The sequence below is a fragment of the Eptatretus burgeri genome, chromosome 3 (assembly GCF_056783735.1).
Source record: "Eptatretus burgeri isolate ZD-2024b chromosome 3, Ebu_testis_v1, whole genome shotgun sequence".
Lineage (NCBI taxonomy): Eukaryota > Metazoa > Chordata > Myxini > Myxiniformes > Myxinidae > Eptatretus > Eptatretus burgeri.
In genome coordinates, this window is record NC_140963.1 from 64291205 (window position 1) to 64313912 (window position 22708).

At 44.7% G+C, this 22708-nt stretch overlaps 1 pseudogene; it reads right to left on the bottom strand.

Moving 5' to 3' along the window:
- Nucleotides 1–1772: 1772 nt before the first annotated feature.
- On the bottom strand, nt 1773–15615 carry LOC147030080 (protein FAM200A-like; annotated as a pseudogene).
- Nucleotides 15616–22708: the final 7093 nt, after the last annotated feature.

A 22708-nucleotide genomic window follows, 5' to 3' on the forward strand; every position in this document is an offset into this window, starting at 1 on the left:
CGTTACACTGCAGCTTCAGCACACGAAGAAGAACCAAGTTTACAAACAGGTGATGATTCATGAACTCAAAAGCTATTGCGCTGCACCAGGAGGCATATAATATGATTCAAGTCATATAATATGCTCTTTGTTTGCACACTTTCCTTACAACTTTCTGTCCAAACGATAATCAAATCCTTGCTACTTATTGGGAAACTAAACCTTCCACTTTTGAAATAATCAAGTGTATGGACACCCACAGTCGACAATCTACACGCATGGTGTTCTTTAGCCTCATAATCACAATGTTCCATCTCCTAGAAGTGCTCACATGATCATACATCTCGACAGTTACACTTTCCATTGATCCCATCCTTACCGGTCGATTCGCCTCTCAATTGTAATGGCGACAATGACAAATTGTAAAGTCATAACACTGGCCAGTGGATCGGGTGATGGCCGTTCATGCACACCTCAGCTGATTCTGTGCCTTGCCAAAAGCAAATCACAATCGGACAAAAATGCCTTTGTAATGATTGATTTGCAGGTCACTGGGCATGTTTGCTGCCTGTAACCCCCACCAACAGACCTTCTTCCACTTCTGCATTTGCAGACTTACTGCATTTATCTCAGCACATATTTCCAACTCCAGAATTGTTTCATTAACTATTATTATGCACCAACAATAGACAAATAAGTGAAGGAAGGTCCATCAACAAGCTTCAAGCTACTATTCACTTCCATGCTGCGATCATGCCCCACTCTCAAGTAGGGCCGAGACAAGGAGTGGGGGGGGGGGTGATACAGCACACACATTTGGCAAGGGGTCAGCAAAATATACAAATAATTTTACAACTAAAATGTGAAAAGAGCACGCAGGAAAGGAGGAGGTGTGGCTGACGTCTGCAACATAATTCCTTCAGCAAAATAAAAATAACAAAATAATGCAAGTTCTAATCGAGGTAAGTCCACAGCTTAAAAATGGGACGTGTAGATTTTACAATGGAATAAAAGGAATAAAGGTAAAAAAAGTAAATAAATAAATAATTAAATGTGATATGTTGTTGGTGGATATGGGAAAGTGTAAGTCAATAACATAATTCAAGGCGATATGTTTGTTTGTAGTGTCGCATATATAAATAAACAAATAAATTAGGGTGAAATGTGGGGAGCAGTGATGGTAAAATATGTATGTATGTATGTATGTATATATACACACACACACACATATATATATATATATATATATATATATATATATATATATATATATATATATATATATATATATATATATATATATATATATATATATATATATATGGATTTCAGAATCGGATCTCACTAATGCATACAAACATTTGGGTCCTCAGACAGTTATTTCCATAAATGCATGCCCAGGGTAGACCCATCCCCATGTCTGGTGGGATTCTAACGTTGATGCATTGGAGAAGGGAATATAATAGATTCCTTTTCGTATGGGATGGCCTTTTTCTCTTGGCTCCCAAACTTGGCCCCCAGAGCACTTCCCAAATGTCCCTCCCATTCCCTGCAATACATTAAAAAAAATTGATGTTTGCTGCACAGTGGAAGATAATAGCAACTGCAAATTCAAAACAATGACAACTAAATGCGCTATTTATTCAAATATAATACAAAACTCCTAATAAGCTTACTTCTAAATGATATGATTTTTAAAAAGAACTTAACGACATATTCCAGTAAAACCAACTTTCATCAACAATACAACAGCGTTCGTTGGTAGTCCACCTACTTCATTGTTCTCTCAACTTTCAATGAGATGGATGAGCTTGGTGCAGTGATATCAGCTTCTCAACATCAGGCTGGAAGTCACTCAGAAGGGGTCTCAGATCCCCACGTTCAGTAATTTACAGTCTGTTTCATTGCTTGGAAAGAAGTTGGGCAACCGCACTGAAACCGCGCTCGACTAAATACACTATTGGAAAAGCAATAACGAGCATCTTGACCTTTTTCCAAAATGCAGAATATCGTTCAGAGATTTCTTTCTGCAGCCAAAAGTGTTGATAGGATTTTTTGAACCTTCGCTTCAGCTCAACGTCATTTTACAGTGAGATCAGTTCTTCCTCCATCCTTCCTGTTTCATCATTGCAAGTGTCTAGGAATGGATTTATTATCCAGTCTGGAATTTGGATCGATAAAAGATCCTGAAATCTCTGAGACATGTCTTCGTGCAGCTCATCCAGATGTGCGCAATATACTTGAAGATCATCATCTGGTATTCTGCCTTTCTCTTCCAACTCGGAGAGGCTCAGAAATTGGAATAGTTCGCGACGGCCAATGGTGCGCTTGAATATGGTTAGCCTGGATATAAACGTGGAGACGACTGATTTGACTTTGATAAGATTCACATCATTTCCTTGCAATTACAAATTGATTTCCTTGAACTTTGCGAATACTTCGGACAAATAAGCAATGTCATGCCTGATATTCTTGAGTTCATTACTGAGCGAACCATTCAAGTCATTAAAGAATTCTATCACAGTTTCAAAAAGCGCATAAAAGTGATTCAGGTAGTTTCCTTTTGAGAGCCATCTGAATTCTGTGTGCAGCAGCAAGCATTCAAAATGTTCATCATTCTCAATACAAAGCTCTCGAAATAGTCGAGAATTGAGAGCGTGGGCCTTGATTTTATTTATCGCTGTGATAACAGTATTTAAAGATTTGTGAAGCCAAATACTTTGGGTTTGATTACCGACTGTCGGGTTTGGGAGAGAATTGAGAATACGGTTCTGCTCACCAAAAGCTGAGGACTGAAGACGAATGGCTCACAAGACAAGGAGTCCCAGTGGAGTGGCGCGAAGTTGTGTGAAGGCCGAGGTTGGTTTCAACGGACGGAGGCAGGGTGCTTGCCTATCACCGAGAGAGCATGTAGCCGATGAACACTTGGAAACAAGCGATCAGGGCCGGCCAGAAGTGGTGGGCGTGGGGGACTGGAGGGACGATTCTGGAATCTTCTACACTGACAAAGTCACATATAAACACAAAAAAGGTTTGCTGAGAACAGTGGCGTTGCAAGCTATGAAAATCTGGAGGGGCCAGCAGTCTTTTGGGGGCACTCACTCAAAATTGATAATGGAAAATACGAGGTAAATTTGATCTCGTATAAATAAATTTTTACACCCAAAATTCTGGGGCCAAATTATAATCTGAAGGGTCTGGACACCGATCAACGATGAGTGAAGTCAGGGAGGATCGGTGGGTTCGTGTTTGTTCAGGCGACATTCTCCTTCTCAGCACTCACGTCAGGGCCCTGCATAACCAAACCATGATACTTTTACATGTAAGCCTTATCATGGGCGTCGATTGCTTTTGAAAAGTGTGGGGGGGGGGGGGACATTGCATGTCCAGACCACGAAGCCCACTTCGTGCCGGCGTGGACACAGCAAGTCTACCCTTGCAAGTTCTTGATTTTATACGCTCGTTGACATGCTGCCTTCTGATCACACAAATCCTTTAAATTAATCTGACCATCTATCGACCATCTTTTTATCAAATGTAAGCAGACGGAGCGAAATTAATTAAACATTAATCATACACATTTCAAAGTTTCAAGTGTCATCAAAGAAATACAATATATATATATATATATACATATATATATATACATATATATATATATATATACATATATATATATACATATATATATATATACATATATATATATACATATATATATATATACATATATATACATATATATATATATACATATATATATATATATATATACATATATATATATATATATATATATATATATATATATATATATATATACATATATATATATATATACATATATATATATATATATATATATATATGTTGTTGCGAATTCTGGCTCGTCCGGCGTGCGATCGGCTGCATGACTCGAATGGCGACCGCGTCGCTCACCGGAACAGACAATTCAGTCGTGACCCTCTTGGAACTACCGCCAGGAGCCAGTTACGGGTGGGGGTTTAACCTCACCACAACCCAGTCCGCATTCTACCCGCGCGAAATAGGGTGAATCGCCGAATGTCGATTTACCTAAGTACCCGCACGGGTAGCATACCGAGGAGTTGTACCACGCCGCAGGTCGACTTCTCAGACATGAACCGCTTAAGCGGCTCGTTCCGTGCTGCAGGGATAACCGAGCGGAGTTATCGTCAACCTCGACGGTTCAGATTATTTACCGGGCGTTTTAAACCCACTATCAATCCCTTACGTGATGCAAGATGGAACTTTCAACAGAGGAAAGGACGAAGCAAAACGGGGGAACAATTGGACAAGCACATTTAATGCGCGACACACGGAAGCACGTATTTACAGCAAAAGAAAGCAGGGAAAGAGTTAAAACCGAATAAGCAATTATTCACAGCACAGTCACTTACACTATTCTACTTTACAGGACACGGCGCCACACCATTCATACAAAAACCCAAAAGAAATGATTGAAAGAGCGTGACCGTAGGGAGCTCCCCGAGCTGGTGTCCACCGTGATCCGGCTCCGCCAGCACTGCCGATCCCCTCAAGGCGCCCTCGGTCCGGAGCGACCCAACCAGCACGGTCCGGTGAGTGAGGTCGAGTCCGCGAGCCTCCGCGTCCGCTCGCGCTTCTTCTCAGGAACTCCACTCAGCTCTCCGCGCTCGTGTTCAACCTTTCCCGCCGAGCTCCTCTCACTCGCTCTCTTTTGCGTTCGGCCTTTTCCGCCGAGCTCTCCTCACTCACTCTCTTTCGCGTTCGGCCTTTTCCCGCCGAGCTCTCCTCACTCGCTCGCGTTCGCGTTCAGCCTTTCCCGCCGAGCTCTCCTCACTCGCTCACGTTCAGCCTTTCCCGCCGAGCTCTCCTCACTCGCTCGCATTCAGCCTTTCCCGCCGAGCTCTCCTCACTCGCTCGCATTCGCGTTCAGCCTAAAACTCAACTTCACTGTACTTCACGTTTTCGTTCCGCCCCTTTTTGGCTCCACCCTCCTTCAAGAAGGTTCTCGAAAAGGGGCGTTCCCTCATACCGACTGCCTCACGCTGTTCATCCACTAATCGGCGGCGAGCTGCCCTTCCCCCTTCCCTCACACCAAGCGCAGGGAACTCAAATGGGAGAAACAGGCAGGAAAAGCCCACCAGCATCGTTGGTGGTTTTTGTTTGTTTGAAATCAAAGATAGAGAAAGAAAAACGACTAACTGAAGGATCGCAGCCCGAATGGATCACATAAATTCCCTCTATACAACGGGTTTGGGCTAACTACACATGTGCCTACAGAGATATCTCAACTGAAAGCCCTTTATGGTGTAATGCGAATTTCCACAGCCGTAACAAAAAAAAAAAAATATATATATATATATATATATATATATATATATATATATATATATATATATATATATATATATAATTGTTTATCAAGCCTCCTTCTCACAACCCTTGAACTGATTCACTAAACATAAACTGAAAACTAGACTGACATACAAATTGATATTACACGAGTACGGTCAACTTACCTTAAAACTTGCCAAAAATATAAACCCACTTGTCTGCCGATCCAGTTAAAAACTTTGTAGCAATGTCTTGGGGGTGAAGTGCAGTCAGACGATCTCGGTGAACATGACAGATCATGAGATGGTTGAGGTGTTGTTGGGTCATTGTGGAACGTAACCAAGTCTCCATATGTCTAAGTGTGCTGAATGACCATTCAGTTTCGCATGAACTTGCTGGGGAAACCAATAGAAGCCTAAGCAAACGTTCTACCTGTGGGAACATTCGACGGACTTCCGGCACCATGTCTACAAATATCTTACGGTAATCCTCAACAGATGAACCACTGAACTGGTAACGAAAGAAGCCAAGTTCTTGCTCTAGGGAATCCGACAGTTCGGGATATTTGCGGACTATTTGTGGTTTGAATGACCCAGACAGGAGCATTTCACCCAAATCCCGATATGCCATGAGGTCGGTTGATGTGAAGTACTCGTTCAAGTTCTTGGATGCGCTGTCGATGATTTTGAAAAATTCAATTCTATGTACCTCCTCTGCAGAATTGGCAGTGTATTCCTGCGTGCCTCCATCAAGTCTCTTCGGAAGCTTGCGCTTACGAGGGAGGGTCACTGGATCTAGTTGGCACTGCTGGAGCTTCTGTTGTGCTGCTTCGAAAACCTTAACAGTCTGGGCGGTACGGAGAGATTGGAGATTCTATGCAGTTACCTTTGCAGCAGTAAGCATACCAGAGACGATAACTTGTGAACCCTGAAGTGCCTTATTGAGTTATTCAAGTGATTGGAGAACGGGCAATGATGGAAACAGACCGAGAACACACTTTCCTGATGAAAGACAGCTTCGAATACCGTTGGCTCGCAATGCCGTGTTCGTACCAAAGTCATCACTTGCTTGTTGAAGGCATCCAGTACCGCTTCATAGTTATCCAATATCGATTTCACGGCAGGAGAATGAGTTAACCAACGCGTCGGGCAATTGGCATGAAGGGCAAGGAGTGTCAGCATCGTCAGCGTGGAAATTCAAGAGCAGATGCTTGAATTTTCCAGAGTTGTTGTAGATGTTGCTGAGTACCTGGACATAATCAAGGGCATCTCTTATGAACGGTGCAGTTTGTAGGGCTTTGGATGGACAATCCTCTTTATTTTATTTTCAATGCTGCATTTAAAATCTCTAATTTAATCATTCTAAGTCACACAGTTTAATGAGAAACCTTATCCCGTCGGTCTATCCTTTGTCTTCGTCCTCGTGCAAACGGAAAATTATTCGGATGATGGCGGAAGAGAAATTCCTTCCGAAACGTTATTTTTCCGAGTAAAAATTGCAAGCCGCGGCTAAGCGACTAAGCCCAAGCCTTTTTAAATCGGATTTTCGAGGTAACCTCATTACTACCCTATAGATACTGTATAATCCGAGAACAGAATTCAAAAATAATTTTCCATTCGTTTGTCCGAACTGCTTAGGTGAATATTGCATATTTTTCAACAGCTACCTTTTAAAATCTATAATTAAATCCTCATAAGTATGACGACCGAATGATACCTATCGTTTTCTAGGTCTATACCTCCCCTAAGTCCAAGTACCGATGAAAAAATTATTTTCATTAACCGCCGTAAAAGCGAGTGAATCAGCGCATTTTATTTTATGTTTCCCAAGTATTCAAAGCTAATTTAGTCGCCAAAATACCCACTTTCCTTCGATTTTCACCCGGTTTTCAATGTTGGGATTTAGGCCACTGTTATCGACTGCGAAATATGAAAACAGAATTACAAAATATCTTTCCGTTCGTTCGTGCGAGCCGGTAGAGTGAAACCGCGTCATCCTGCACAAGCTCCACCATCTCAATCAGCATACCAGGCCGCGAAATCTTTTATTGGCTTATAAGTCAACGGTGCAAAGTCACAAAAATTAAACACACACATCATCGTTCAGGTAATAATATCAGGCATCCGGCGATATAAGTTAGAAAGGTGAAATAAACTATTTTGGTCGCTAAAGGGACCCCGAGCCGTTGCGGCCTAACACTATCCGAGGCGTGGCGCTCCAGGCCATGAAGCCGCGATTTCTTGAAACACTCATAAAATGACGATACAAAGTCCGAAAACGTCCCAAAATACCTACAGGTCACGTTCCCTGTTAGTGGGTGAACAATCCAACGCTTGGCGAATTCTGCTTCGCAATGATAGGAAAAGCCGACATCGAAGGATCAAAAAGCGACATCGATATGGACGCTTGGCCGGTGGGAGACCATGGCTTGGGAAGCATGGATTTTCAATGTTGAATTGTTAACCTATCATCTTTAGTAGAACTATAATAGACCAATAAAACTTTAATAGAGATTAAAAAATTTATTTTTGTATTTGAGGAGCATCTCGGCCTGGTTGTACTAGAGCAGCTCGTTTTGTGTTATGTAACTTACGTTCAATGAAAAAAGTGGGGGGGGGACAATCAATATGTTGTCCCCCCCCTTGATAAAAAGTGGGGGGGACATGTCCCCCCCGTCCCCCACCAATCGACGCCCATAAGCCTTATGTTAAGTCATTCCATTGTTGAATTTAGCTTGTCAAATCCGCCCCTCTTGCTACTGAGCACCTCCCTACTGCCCCTCTCCACCTTATTGCCCCCTTCAATCCTCCCAACGCCCCCAGGGGGGTGACATCGCCCACTTTGGGAACCACTAATGGATAGCATGTTATCTCTAAAAGTTGTGGACGGCTTGTGACAAAACGAGGTGGAAGAGTTGGTTATGTGCCAAGTGGCATACAAAATGTGAACTATTCAGCCTGGCGGAGGTATGTTCTCTCTGGAGTGCCATTCCGTTTCGCCAAGTAGTCACTTTCAGAGTAAATTTTCATTATGTCTGTTTGGCTGTCTGTCTGTCTGTCTGTCTGTCTGTCTGTCTGTCTGTCTGTCTGTCTGTCTGTCAATTGCCTACAGCTCACAATTTTAAACTGATCTTCACAAAACTTCACCACATGGTAGAGTTTGTCATAAGCACGAAGCCTATTGTTTATGAGGTCAAAAGGTCAAAAGCTCAACATAGGCCAAAGGTCAACAAATTTCTCAAATTTCTAAATTCCTCAATTTTCATCCGATTGACTAGCTATTTGAAAGGGATTTTCATATCAGCTGACTGAATTCAACAACCAATTAATTTTGAGGTCAACAAGGATCAAAAGGTCAGCATAGACCAAAGGTCAACAACACCTGTCAGGTCAGTCAGGTGTCTTGACTGCCACTGGTAACATGTAACCCAGTATTACCTGCCACATGGTCGGGTTGTCGGCGACTAAACCGACACCCCTTACTGGCTTTGCCAGTGGGGAGGGTGACTGTGACACACTGCCAGGATGAAAAACAACACCTGCTAAAGGGTGGATGAGCTCCTTTCGGGAGCCAACAGCCAATCAGTAAGGAGATGGTGTCTCTGATAAAACACCCATCCGGTTAGACCGTTTTTTTAGGTCATAGGCTGTAGAGAGCAACCGCTCAGGTTGGTACTACTGTTTGACTTAGGAGCGTTAAAAGTGGTTCCCGGAACCATCTTGCACTCGCATGTCAGGAAATGTCATACGGACATGTCAGGATTGCTGGTCTTACTTTCTGTCTCACTATGATTAAAACGTCATAATTATGATTAAAACCTTCGAGAAGAGTAGTCGCACCGATGGTGAAAATTTTGTCTCAATCCGACAAGCGGTTACGGAGAAAAACACAAAAGTTCTGTGCGGACAAACAAACAAACAAATAAACCAATGTCACCCTCAGGGTGACCCGTATCTTGCCAAAAGGTGACCACGTGTGACTTCTTTAAGGTCACACTGAGGTGAACAGAGCTGCTATCCACCAGGAGCGACTCCTTGAGGAATATCTGCCTACGAGAGATTCCGATGAGAATCGTTTTGCAGAGTAACCATGAAAAATATGCGTTTGCCTCATAACGTCACCAAATGACGTCATAATGTCTCAAGCTTGACATATCTAGAAAGCACTCTTCGAGGTGTTCAATTTGAGGTACTACACGATATGGTTCCTAAAACTAGAAAATTTGACCTTGGGGTCAAATATGTTTGACCTTCGGCGCTAACCATGAAGGTCAAGGCCAATCGCCACCAAAAATTAATCAGCTGAGCGCCAGACCATGAACTATATTCCCATGAAGTTTGAAGATGATCCGGTCAAAATTACTCAAAAAATAAGGGTTTCGTCGACTCCCCTGATTTGCGACAAAGTGACCTTGACCTTTGACCTTGACCTTCAAAATTTTGTGCGCTGAAAGGGACCTCTATAGGCCTCTGATATGCGAAGTTACAAAAATTTCCAATGATAACTGTGCTCTGCAGAATTTTTTTTATACGTGATTACAGACAAACAAACAAAAAAACAACAAACAAACAAAAAAACATACAAGCTGACTAACATATCTTGCAAAAACTTCGTTTTGGCAAGATAACAAACAAACAGACAAACAAGGAAACTGCATCGTGCAGAGCACGATACTTGCAAAATCCATGAAACAAATTTGACCTCAACAATAATTGGTGCTTGAATAAAATGACCAAATATACAACTGCTCTTCAAATTTCAAGTCAATCAGATGAAAATTGAGGATTTTAGAAATCTCACCTACAGTAAGTTGTTGACCTTTGGCCTATGTTGACGTTTTGGTCCAAATAGACCACAAAAATAATTGGCTAGTTGAATTCAGTAAGCCGAGATTAAAATCCTGTTTAAATTTCTCTTCAATTGGATGAAAATTGAGGATTTTAGAAATACCACCATAGTTGTTGACCTTGGCCCTATGTTGACCTTTTGGTCCATTTTGACCACAAAAATTATTGGCTGGTTGTATTAATTGATGTGACATATAATACTCTTCAAATTTCAAGTCAATCAGATGAAAATTAAGGATTTTAGAAATACCATCTTAGTTGTTGACCTTGGGCCCATGTTGACCTCATTGTGACCTTTTGACCTCAAAAACAATAGGCTTCTTCCTTATGACAAACTCTACCATGTGGTGAAGTTTCGTGAAGATCTGTTTAAAATTGTGACCTGTAGGTGACAAATAGACAGACAGGAGTGAAAACATAACCTCCTTCCACTTTTGGTGGTGGAGGTAATAATAACTGCTAATGAAAAAAATATTGTGTTTTTGTAACGGTGTCGGTGGCCAAGGAGGGGGCACCTCTGTGAAAGTCAATCGGATGAAAATTAAGGGGACACCCCAGGGGGTACCTCTTGAAACTGTGACCCGAGCCCTTGAGGCACCTCCCCTGGTTGCACCTGTGCATACGACACGTTTTCTTATCTGAACATGCGCATAGCAAGGTTCAGGGTTGATCGAGTAGGCGTGGGGAAGGGCATGGCCTTGCCAAACTACAGTGGTGTTGGTTGAATACGAGAGAACATGCTCTCAGTCAGAGTATCTGTAAATATTTAGCTGTACAAACAAACGACAGCAAAGGGTGCTTCAGACAGTCGTGGCCAAAAATAATGGCACCCTTGCACTTTTTTCAAATGATGCACCATTTCTTCCAGAAAATTGTTGAAATTAAAAAAAAAAATTGGTATCCACAATTGTATTTATTTGGTTTGCAGTGGAACAAAACAAAAAAGCTGAAAAAATTACTAAATCTTAGCTTATTCCGCATAGAAATCCTAAAATGGCCCAGACAATATTATTGGCACCTTTTAGAAGTTGTTAGAAATAATTAGATTTCAAGCAGGTGATTCTCCGTTACTTTGGAAATGAACTCACCTGTGGTTAGTTGCAGGTGCCTGCGATATAAAAAAAACACTCATTCAACCAGTTTGAAGAGAGAAAAGGAGTCATTCTGCTGTTTTGCGCCACTGTGTGCACAGCAATGATCATGGAGAAAAGAAAGAAAACCAGATAATTGTCTGAGGAGGTTATACACAAGATTGTAGCGAAGCATGGACAATCTCAAGGCTACACGTCCATCTCCAGAGACCTTGATGATACTCTGTCCACCGTACACAATGTTATCAGGAAGTTTAAGGCCCATTATCCTGTCGCCAACCTCCCTGGACATGGCCGCAAGAGAAAACTTGATCGAAGATTGCAGAAATGGATTGTTCGAATGGTAGAGACAGCACCCCGATCAACTGCCAAACAGATTCAAGCTGACCTTCAGACACAAGGTATGACAGCTTCAACTAACACCATCGGTCAGCAACTCATTGAAAGGGGGTTCTGTGGTAGGAGACCCCGGAGGACCCCACTGCTGAGAGAGACATAAGAAAGCCTGACTGGAGTTTGTCAAAACACACCTGAACAAGCCAAAATCCTTCTGGGAGAATCTCCTTTGGACAGAGGAGACCAAATTGGAGCTTTTTGGGAAAGCACATCATCATCATTTTTGGTAAAGCACATCACTGTCAGGTCAGGTCAGATTAGATCTGTGACTTGCTACAGGTACCATGTAAACCTCTACGAACCTGTTCCATGGTCGGGGTGTCTGCGACTAAACCGTCTCCTCCACCAAGTTTCTTGGTGAGGAGGATTTATGATTTGGACAACCAGCAGGATGAGGAGCAAAACTTGTCAAAGGGCAGAGGAGCTCCTTGTGAGCCAACGACCATCCATATCTCATGCCAAACTATGACTGCGGACGTCCTCCTGCAGTTGGGATACTTTTTATGAGGTTCGTGGCAGGATTTGCACTCCGGCCACCGTAAAACCCTTCATTCTGCAAAACATTCTAAAAGCAGAAAAAATTTGAAAACCCACTCCGTGGGAGTACCTCCTGTGCAGCTGCCCTTCACAGGGCAGCTCACCGGATGACCGGATTGGGGCAAAGCCTTCGGGATCCCCAATCTTTGATGATAGGATGGAAACCATGGGGTAACATTCCCTGGTCAGATTGTAGTAGTGTGTGTCAGAGTGGTGCTGAGGTGTCGTCCACCAGACGGCGGTCTCCTTGGGTTAACCTGAGGCGGTCCCTTTGGGTGGGTACCTGGAATGTCCTATCCCTAAAAGAGGATGATCACCTGTCTTTGTTATCACCTGAGCTCAAACATGTGGACATCGCTATTGCAGCACTCTCTGAGGTTCGGAGAGTGGATAGTGGCGAGATCATGGTGAGTGGTTACACCTACTATTGGTCTGGTCACTCTGATGGTTTCCATACCCAAGGAGTTGCTGTAGCTGTGTCCAATAAGCTGACCCCAATGATAATTGAGGTAACACCGGTCAACGAGCGAATTATGAGACTAAGGATTTGTCACTCCTTGGGTGTCATTTCCTTGGTCTCTGTCTCTGCTCTGACTGAGGCAAGTGATCTCACCGTGAAGGACGCATTCTATGCCACACTCAAGTCTGTGGTTGATCAGTGCCCCAAAGGAGAAACTCTTCTAGTCTTGGGGGATTTCAATGCATCGACTGGAACTGATAGGGACGTTTATGACACATGTGTTGGTCCCCATTGGCTTGGAACTGTGAACCAGAACAGCACTAAGTTCCTTGACTTTGCAAGAAGTCATGGACTTCAGATGGCTGGTCCATGGTTTCAGTGCCCACAGGCTCATCGCTGGACTTGGTATTCCAACGATTGCAGTGTGGCAAAGCTCGTTTATGATTGCTGAAGGATGATCCAGAACTGCAGGGTCTACCAGAGTGCTCCGTTCCTCAATACTGACCACAGACTTATTGAAGCAACTGTGAAGTTGCAGCTTAAATCTTGGAGAATGGTACCATCCCAGCCTTAGCTGGGTGTTGGCAAGCTCAATGATGAGAGAGTAGCTGAGGAGTGTGCAAACAGGCTGAATGAAGATTTGCGGGGTCTGGGTGCTTTGGAGGATCCTGAAAAGTTATGGAGTGCCTTCAAGACCACCGTCCTTGATGTTGCAGGTCAATGCCTTGGAACTCACCGGAGGACGAAGAAGAATTTTGTCTCTCAAGGGACACTGAACACCATTGACCAGAGTCGCAGGGCCAAGCTGAATGGCAGAGCTGAGTTGTTCAGGGTGCTGAGGCGTAAAACTGTATGTGCACTAAGGGTGGCGAAGGAGGCCGATGTGTGAGGAATCTGTGAGGGGGTAGAGCATCACCTGTGGTCAAGTGATTCTCATCCTGCTTACAAGGGAATTCACACAATTTTTTCCTCCAAGCCCATCCCTTGGTGACCGGCAGTTAGAGCGGAGGGTGTTGGGCTCTTGACAGAGGAGCCAGAAGTGAAGGCCCGCTGGACCGGTTACTTTGAGCGGCTGTACCAGGCTGACCCACCAGATTTTGAGTCGGATGTCAGAGGTGTTACAATCCCTATTGCTGACCCTCCAATCAACTGTGGTCACCTTCGTTTGTAGAAACAGACTGCGGTGAACTGGTTGAAATGTGGTAAAGCAACTCGGATCTGTGGCATCCACTGGCATTTGCCAGTTTTGACTGATATCAGTTTTCTTACCATCACCAGAGGAGAGGGTATTGCATTGGCGTCCATTTGTTTGTCCGTCTGTCTGTTTGTTTGGTTGTCCGCACAGAACTTGAGTGTTTTTCTCCGCAACCGCTTGTCGGATTGAGAGAAAATTTTCAACATTAGAGAGACTACTCAGGTAGAGTGTTGTATTGATAATGATGATGTCATAGGTCACGTGGTGTGGCAGCCATGTTGGAAAAAAGGAAAAAAATTGGACCTCTGTATCTCTGAAACCGCAACAAGGAAAAAATTGAAACTTTTTGCTCCAGACAGCAAGTACTTCTCATGGGGAATAAGTGAGTTTTTTATGACATCGTAGGTGCCGTTGGTATGACGTCATAATTGCGGATGTATTTTATTGCATTTGAAAAAATATTTTTCATACATAATATGAAAACAGCAAAAGTCAGTATTTTAATAAAAAAAAAAAATCTTAATATTTCAGACATAATATTGAGGCCAGATAACGCAGAGTCGGAAAACACCTGAGCTGCTGTCAATTTAACATCTCTCCGTTCTGGAATGGTCATAGGGATTAAATTGCTCCAGAAGAAGAATAGATTGCCTGCTTGTTAAAAAAACACAAAACCTTAATTAGTAACTTCATGAGGATGGTATGTTTGATTTTACCTTTGTGTAGGCTACACAGGTCCTGATGACAGAATCTCAAGTTGAAATCTCATGTATTTCGTTTTTCTACATTGTCCTTGTATTTAATTTAAGAGTCCACTAAATCACAAATGTCTTTTAATTTCCTTGTCTCGCATGTGAGTTATGTCCCTGCACACCCTGAGCTTGATGTCACCTCAATAAAATCCTGGAATCGCTTCAGCCGGCAGAGCAGCTCCTTTTCATTGCTATTCTTTATTTTATGTCTGCTGTCTCCAATTATCTTGACTCTGATTCAATATCCGTGAAGGTCTATATCAGATATCGCTCACACCATAAAGTTCACTCGAAAAACAAACGGTTTTCAGAGGGATGAATTTCAATGGGTTTCAAAAAGAAGAAAACGGTTTGAGTGGACTTGGATTTCTCATACAACCCCATCTCTAACACATGAACCCCTTCTTCCGAATGAAGAAATCAAAAAGAGTGGATATGGATTCGGCCAAATGGAGCAAGAAACTTAAAATTAGGTCCATTATATTTTGGTCGACCACAAGATTCTTGCAACAGATTCATTTTGGTCATTCATTAGCAAATCGTTTTTAATTCATTCAGTCTTAAACTTTCCTTCCTCATTTCCACTCTTCTCTCCCTCCCCCCCCCCTCCCCTGTCACTCCATCAATTTATACCCTTTAACATAACAATTTAAATGTTCAATCTCCCTACATACTTCCAAATACCTATCTCTCATTCTGCTTTCCATTCTGTCTTTTATTTTTGCTTCATCCATGGATCACTTGAAAACTCATGCCTCATCCACAATCGTGTTCATATAGCACTTTCTTTATTCGTGCTTTAATCATCATCCCAATCCTGATGTCTGCCTTCATCTCTCTGCCCTTGGAATCCTAAAATCCAAGCCATTTTGTAATGTGTGTTAGAACTACGGCGGCAAACTCACACACGTCAGTCCATCCTCCATGTCATCTTCATATCTCGGTTCCCCTACACCTACTCCAGGCTGTCCCACACCCACACCTGCTCGGCATCCTCCAATTCCATGTCCTTCCACTCCATGTCCCCCCTTTTGCTTCATTCACACCCTACCCACTCCTTGATTCCTTCACTCCCTCTCCCTTTTATGCTTCGTTTAGTCCCTGTCCACTATTTGCTTCCTCCACTCTCCACAGCCTCTTTGCTTTTTTCATGCCATGCATCCTTCTACAACTGCATCCCAGCTTCTCTATTCTTCTCTGCATCTCACCACAATCTGCTTTGCCAACATCCCACCTCCCCCTTTCTTCCCCAGCATCCTATCCTCCATCTGCTTCCCCAGCATCCCACCCCCTCTCTGCTTCTCCAGTGTCCCACTCCCTCTCTGCTTCTCCAGTGTCCCACCCCCTCTCTGCTTCTTCAGTGTCCCACCTCCTCTCAGCATCTCCAGTGTCCCACTTCCTCTCTGCTTTTCCAGTGTCCCACCCCCTTTCTGCTTCTTCAATGTCCCACCTCCTATCTGCTTTGCCAACATCCCACCTCCCCCTTTCTTCCCCAGCATCCTATCCTCCATCTGCTTCCCCAGCGTCCCACCCCCTCTCTGCTTCTCCAGCGTCCCATCCCCTCTCTGCTTCCGCAGCGTCCCACCCCCTCTCTGCTTCTCCAGTGTCCCACTCCCTCTCTGCTTCTCCAGTGTCCCACTCCCTCTCTGCTTCTCCAGTGTCCCACACCCTCTCTGCTTCTCCAGTGTCCCACCCGCTCTCTGCTTCTCCTGTGTCCCTCTCCCTCTCTTCTTCTCCGGTGTCCCACCCCCTCTCTGCTTCTCCAGTGTCCCACTCCCTCTCTGCTTCTCCAGTGTCCCACCCCCTCTCTGCTTCTCCAGTGTCCCACTCTCTCTCTGCTTCTCCAGTCTCCCACTCCCTCTCTGCTTCTCCAGTGTCCCACTCCCTCTCTGCTTCTCCAGTGTCCCACCCCCTCTCTGCTTCTCCAGTGTCCCACCCCCTCTCTGCTCCTCCAGTGTCCCACTCCCTCTCTGCTTCTCCAGTGTCCCACCCCCTCTCTGCTTCTCCAGTGTCCCACTCCCTCTCTGCTTCTCCAGTGTCCCACTCCCTCTCTGCTTCTCCAGTGTCCCACCCCCTCTCTGCTTCTCCAGTGTCCCACTCCCTCTCTGCTTCTCCAGTGTCCCACTCCCTCTCTGCTCCTCCAGTGTCCCACTCCCTCTCTGCTTCTCCAGTGTCCCACCCCCTCTCTGCTTCTCCAGTGTCCCACTCCCTCTCTGCTTCTCCAGTGTCCCACTCCCTCTCTGCTTCTCCAGAGTCCCACCCCTCTCTGCTTCTCCAGTGTCCCACTCCCTCTCTGCTTCTCCAGTGTCCCACTCCCTCTCTGCTCCTCCAGTGTCCCACCCCCTCTCTGCTTCTCCAGTGTCCCACCTCCTCTCAGCTTCCTTAGCTTCAAACCCCCTCTCTACTTCCCCAGGATCCCGCATCCTCAATGTTTCCCAGCATCCCATCCCCTCAGCCTAAATTCACCTTATACCACCAACCCCTCTCCACGTTCCCCACCTCCTTCCCTCTTTCCAACTCCCTGCCAACAGCCCTGCTCTTCCCATCCAAAACTCTATTTAACTCCAACATCCAAGGTCTTTGCTCAAATTTGGCAGATGTCATTACAAGCTGCCAACTGGTAAACCTGACATTATCTACCAAAAGAGAAAGCAATGCCTGATCCAATAGAACATATCAGGTCCAATAAATATATCGTTTTTAGCCCCATCTCCCAGTGGTGAAGAATCACTTTTAAAATTTTAATAGGTGGATCTGGATCCGGATTTTCACCAAAATCTAATAATTTCAGCCTTGTCACACACCCAACCTGCCCACCAAATTTCATCCAAATCTGTCCGCAACTTTTTGAGATATCCTGCACACCAACAAATAAACAGACAGACGGGGGTGAAAAGATAACCATCCTTCCTCCCACAAGATATCCCAGATTCCTGTGTCTCTCCCTGGGTTTTGTCTTTTCTCATTTGACAAGTCTGAACCCTGTTCCAGTGTTGGAGCTGCAGTTTATGTCAAAAACTCCATTTCCCACTCTCGGCGTGTTACCGTTGCTCCTGTTAACCCCCAGGAGTACCTTTGGCTGTGCTCCTCCCTCTGCAACCACCTCTTGTTATCTGTATGCTGTACCATCCTCCGAACAAGGATGACTCCATTTACATCTCCCTCTCCGCCAACATGGACAATCTTTTATAACCACCCATCCCAAATCTTGCTTCCTCATACGTGGTGATTTCAATTGTCACCGTAACAATTTGCTGGGTGTTGGCACCTCTTCATCCAACCATAGCATTGCAGCAAAGGTCTTATGTGACTTCATTGGCCTCACTCAATTAGTGAACTTTCCAACCGAAATTTCTCCCAGTGACGCATCCTTCCTTCTGGACTTGGAAATTACGAAGTTTCCTACTCATGTCTCCTGTTCCTCTTCTGCTCCAATAGGTTCATCTTATCATGTGCTTATGAGAGACAACATCTCTCGGGCCATTGTCAGTGAGCTGCCTCAGTGCCACAGATTCTGGCAGTTTACTCAAGCTGCCCTCTCATGTTAAGACTGGTTCCTCATGTCCTCCACCTCTCCTGATAGTTGTACTGCCTGGGAATCCTTCTACAAAAGCTTGCTCTCCCTTATGTTCATATTTATACCATCTCATCTGCAGTAACAATACCCATCCTCTCATATGATCCCGATTATACACAATCTTGTGGTGAGAGAGTTGCCTAAAACCAACTTGCCATGTCTCCCTGGAACCTAACTAACCCTCACTGCTCCTGGATATTGTGTGTTTCTTACCTGAAAAGGTGGAAAATCTTGACTGATTTCTGGAAAACCTGGACTCTAATTCTATGACAGGCACAGACAGCATCAGTGCACGTGGCCAAAAAAACCTATTCTGCTGCACTTGGTCATACCGTCTCTGCTCGGTTCACCCAATCATTACCTCTGTCACCGAAGGTGGAAGGACGTTATGTTTTCACCCCTTTCTGTTTGTGTGCAGGATATCTTTAAAAAGTTGTAGACGGATTTGGATGAAATTTGGTGGACAAGTTCGGTGTGTGACAAGGATGAACTGATGAGATTTTGGTGAAGATCAGATCTGGATCCGGCCACTTGAATTTTTAAAGCGATTCTTCACCATTGAGAGACGGGGTGATAAAACGATAAATAGCACGATATCTCAAAAAAGTTGTGGATGGATTCCAACGAAACTTGGTGGACACTTTGGGTGCGTGACTAGGAAGAATTGTTACAATTTTGGTGAAGATCCGAATCCAGATCTGGATACGATAATTATTTATTTTTTAAAGTGATTCTTCACCATTGAGAGATGGGGCGAAAAAAGATATATGGCATGATATTTAAAAAAGTTATTGGGCTCGATATGCTCCACTGGATCAGGCATTGCATGGTAGAGGTATGCGGTCTACCGAGTGCCCTTCTCGTTCTCTCTGGGTCAGTTTCTGTATGCCTGGAAGTTAGCCAACATCACTGCAATGCACAACCGAGGTGTGAAAAATGACCTCTTAACTACTAGCATTTTACCTTGCTTCCAATTTTCAGCAAGGCCATGCAGTTGATATGAAATCATTCCTTTTCTCCAACGGCCTGATCTCGGATCATATTTTCAGTTTCAGACCTGGTCGTTCTACCCCAGACATGCTGCTTCCATCTCCCAACAATGGATGGAAGTCCTCAATCTCAGACAGGAGATCAGGGCCGTCTTTCTGAACATTTCTTGAGCATTTGATACCGTCTGGCACCCCACCTTGATCTCCAATCTATCTGCTCATGGCATTGAAGGACATCTCCTCCCATCGCGCACTGACTTCCTCCACTCCTATAGTCAGTGTGTAACTCTTAAGTGGGTCACTTCATTTCCTCTTTCTGTCATGGTTGGAGTGCCCCCCAAGGTACTGTCTTTGGCACTGTATCGTACTTCATCAAAATTAATGAACGATCCGATTCCCTGGGACAGCGAGGCCTCAAGACAAATAAAACAAAAATTCTCAAAAACAACAACCTCTATATTTAGTTAATTGGTCAGCGGTCTCCCGCCACTTAGGTCTCCCGCCACTTATTGCGGGGATGCAATATGGAACTGGTGGCTATTTTATATATTTCTGTCTGCCATGTCTGCAGTGCTTTGCTGAGGAGTGTCACAAAGCCCCGTTTTCTCTGTTCTGTGCTTTCTCTTGATCTTTTGTTCATTCTACAGGTATGGTCACTTTGTAAGTTGTTATCTTGCTGTGAAAATACCTTTCCATAATGCTTTAATAGCTCCGCATTTTGTTGTGGTTGTTTTATTGCTTGGTATTTCATTCTGCTTGATTGATTTAATTTCCTTTATGTACAATTTTGTTAATTTGAGAATAAAATGACATTGGAGGAATGTGTTGTCACATTCACATCCATAACGCCCATTGGTGCGGTACAAGTCAGCCTACGCATGTACACTTCACAAACCCCACAATATACCCACCCTGTCTCTCCAAGAAGACCGTCTGGAAAAACCTCCCATCTACTTCCTTCACAGTCCTCTTGAAGAAGTTCAGTCACTCAAAGTTTTGGGCCTCACTGTTATCCATGACCTTTATTGGGAAAATTTCTCACAGTCTCCTTCTATTTTGTCCCTCAGCTCTACTATTGATGTGCCCCCTCCTCTCTTTCTCCTGATTTTTTTTCATCCTGTTACGTGCTGATTCACTCTGAGTTCCAGTTCCTCAATGAGCCTTGACAATGCGTACCATAAAAGCATTGTGCTTTGACTGGACATGCTGAGTTTTTTGCCCAAAGTAATAAAATGGAAGCATTACAGAGGTTAAACATGCATGCATTCTTCATTAAACATGCAGAATTATTATTATATTGTTGTGGTTACCAAATTCGCAAACCACCATTCAGGTCCCTTAGGTGAGGTATCTCGGTAAGTGCATGTGTAGTTAGGCCCAAACCCGTTGTCTAGTGGGAATACATGTCATTTATGCGTGCTGCGACTCTTCAGGATAGCCGTTTTTCTTTTACTATCTTTAATTTGGACCAACCGCCATTGTTACCACCACCAGTCACAACATCAACCACCAACCACAACGCCGCTTCACCACAACCGCCACGACCTGCACGTCACACCTCGCAACCGTCGCATCGCCACCGTTCTTGCGCCGCTTGTGGGTACCGGTGTTGGACTCGTGCAGGGCGCGCGCCGAACAGCATGTACAAAATCACGGATTTTGTGCTTCAAAAACGGATCAAAAACGACACACGCCCACTTTTTGCCGTCCAATCGGTGAGCGAGGGCGGGTGGCCCCGCCCCCAGGGCGTTGGAGGGCGATCGATATATGCAAATTTATGGATCAAAAAGCATTCACGCCCACTTTTTCTTGGGCCAATGGGGAGCGAGGTGAAAGGTCGAAGGGAGGGGGTCAAAGATGAGAGGGCGAAGCCACGGGGCTGATATAAGCGACCGTGTTCGTCAGTCCAGGGAGTAGTAGAGTCGAGAGGGAACAGAGAGTTAAGACTTCGCGGGCGGTGGAGTTGGCAAGAAGGAGCTGGTCGTCGTGTGCGTTGGAGTCGGAGCGGAGGGGACGGAGCTGTGGAGAGGCGGCGAGGGCAGACGAGGGGATGCTCGCGTCGTGCAGGGAGCTGCACCCCAGGGAGGCCGACAGCGCGACCTGGCCGAGGTGGAGACGCTCGTCGCGGGACAATAAAAATCCTCTATACCCCGAGCATCAGCAACCCCCTCCTGTTTCCCCCCGCGCTGAGATAGTGCGACCAAGGGGGCCCCTTTCCCACCCCCTACCAGACACTGTCCGCGAGGCCCGCGGAGTTGAGGCACCATCGCCGCTCCGCGTCTCATCACCAGACGGGTAGGCCCGACCCGGTCTCGGCCTCAGGCCCGCCTCATCCTTGAGGGTATTCTTTCCTTGGTTTTGGGTATGTGTTGTCGGCGCCGTCTGTGAAGTAAAATTGTATAAGTGTTGCCGTGTGCTCGTGTAATCGGTATTAGATCTGCATTGTCGCATTTGCTTTTTGTGTAAATTGCATTGTGTTTTTCTTTTCTGTGTGCTTTTGGTGGAATTGAATGTGTGCTTTCCGTTCAGCGCGAATAAATGTGCTTTGTGTTGAACTGTTTCCCGCTTCGCTTCGTCATTTCCTTCATTGAATCCTCATCTTGCTTCACGTAAAGGGTTGGTAGTGGGCTGAATACGTCCGATAATTAATCGAACCGTCGAGGTCGACGAATAACACCGCTCGGTTATCCCGATAGTACGGAACGGGTCGCTTAAGTGGCCCGTGTCCGAAGTCGACCTGCGGCGAGGTGCGATCGCCCGGTCTACCCTCCGTGTGGGTACTTAGGTAGGTCGAATTTGGCGAGCAACCCTATCCCACGCGGGGGCTGATTGGCTCGATCGCGGTGAGACCGAAAGGTCCACCCGTGACTGGTTCCCGGCGTTAGTCCGAGAGGGTGACGACTGGATTGTCCGTCCGGTGGGCGACGTGCCGCGATTCGAGTTACGTGGCCGTCAGCACGCTGGCGGGCGCGAAATCCGCAACAATATGAACTCTGCATTGAAAAAATATATAATTTACTGGTATTTCAGGCATAAGAAAATAATGAAGACAGCATGTCGGTGGCTACTGATGAGATCCAGTTTGCATTAACAATCTTCAAAAGAGATAATGCCTCAATGGAAGATATGACTGTTTTATGTGCCATTAACGATGACGGTGAACTGCTGCATTGTAAACGAGAAAAGCTATTTGCAAGGTACGAGGAAAATGGAAAAAATCCCAATAACTTGGAAGAACTCTGAGCTTGCACTGATCCAAAAAAGCAAATATGATGGACCTAAAGAATTAGCATCCGATTTTATCCTTCTCCCCGGTACTATTAAACTGCTCAGAAAAATGATCACTAACAGACTCAGTATTGAACTGGACAATAACCAACCACAGGAGTGAGCACATTTTAAAAGTATCACAGATACTCAACAATGGATGGATCACCTTCATTAAAAAAATATATATATATTTTAAAAATCAGCTTCTGCAAAAATCAAGACAATCTAAACTTCCTATGTGTCTTGTATTTTTAACTCTGCCACCGAAGGTGAAGGAG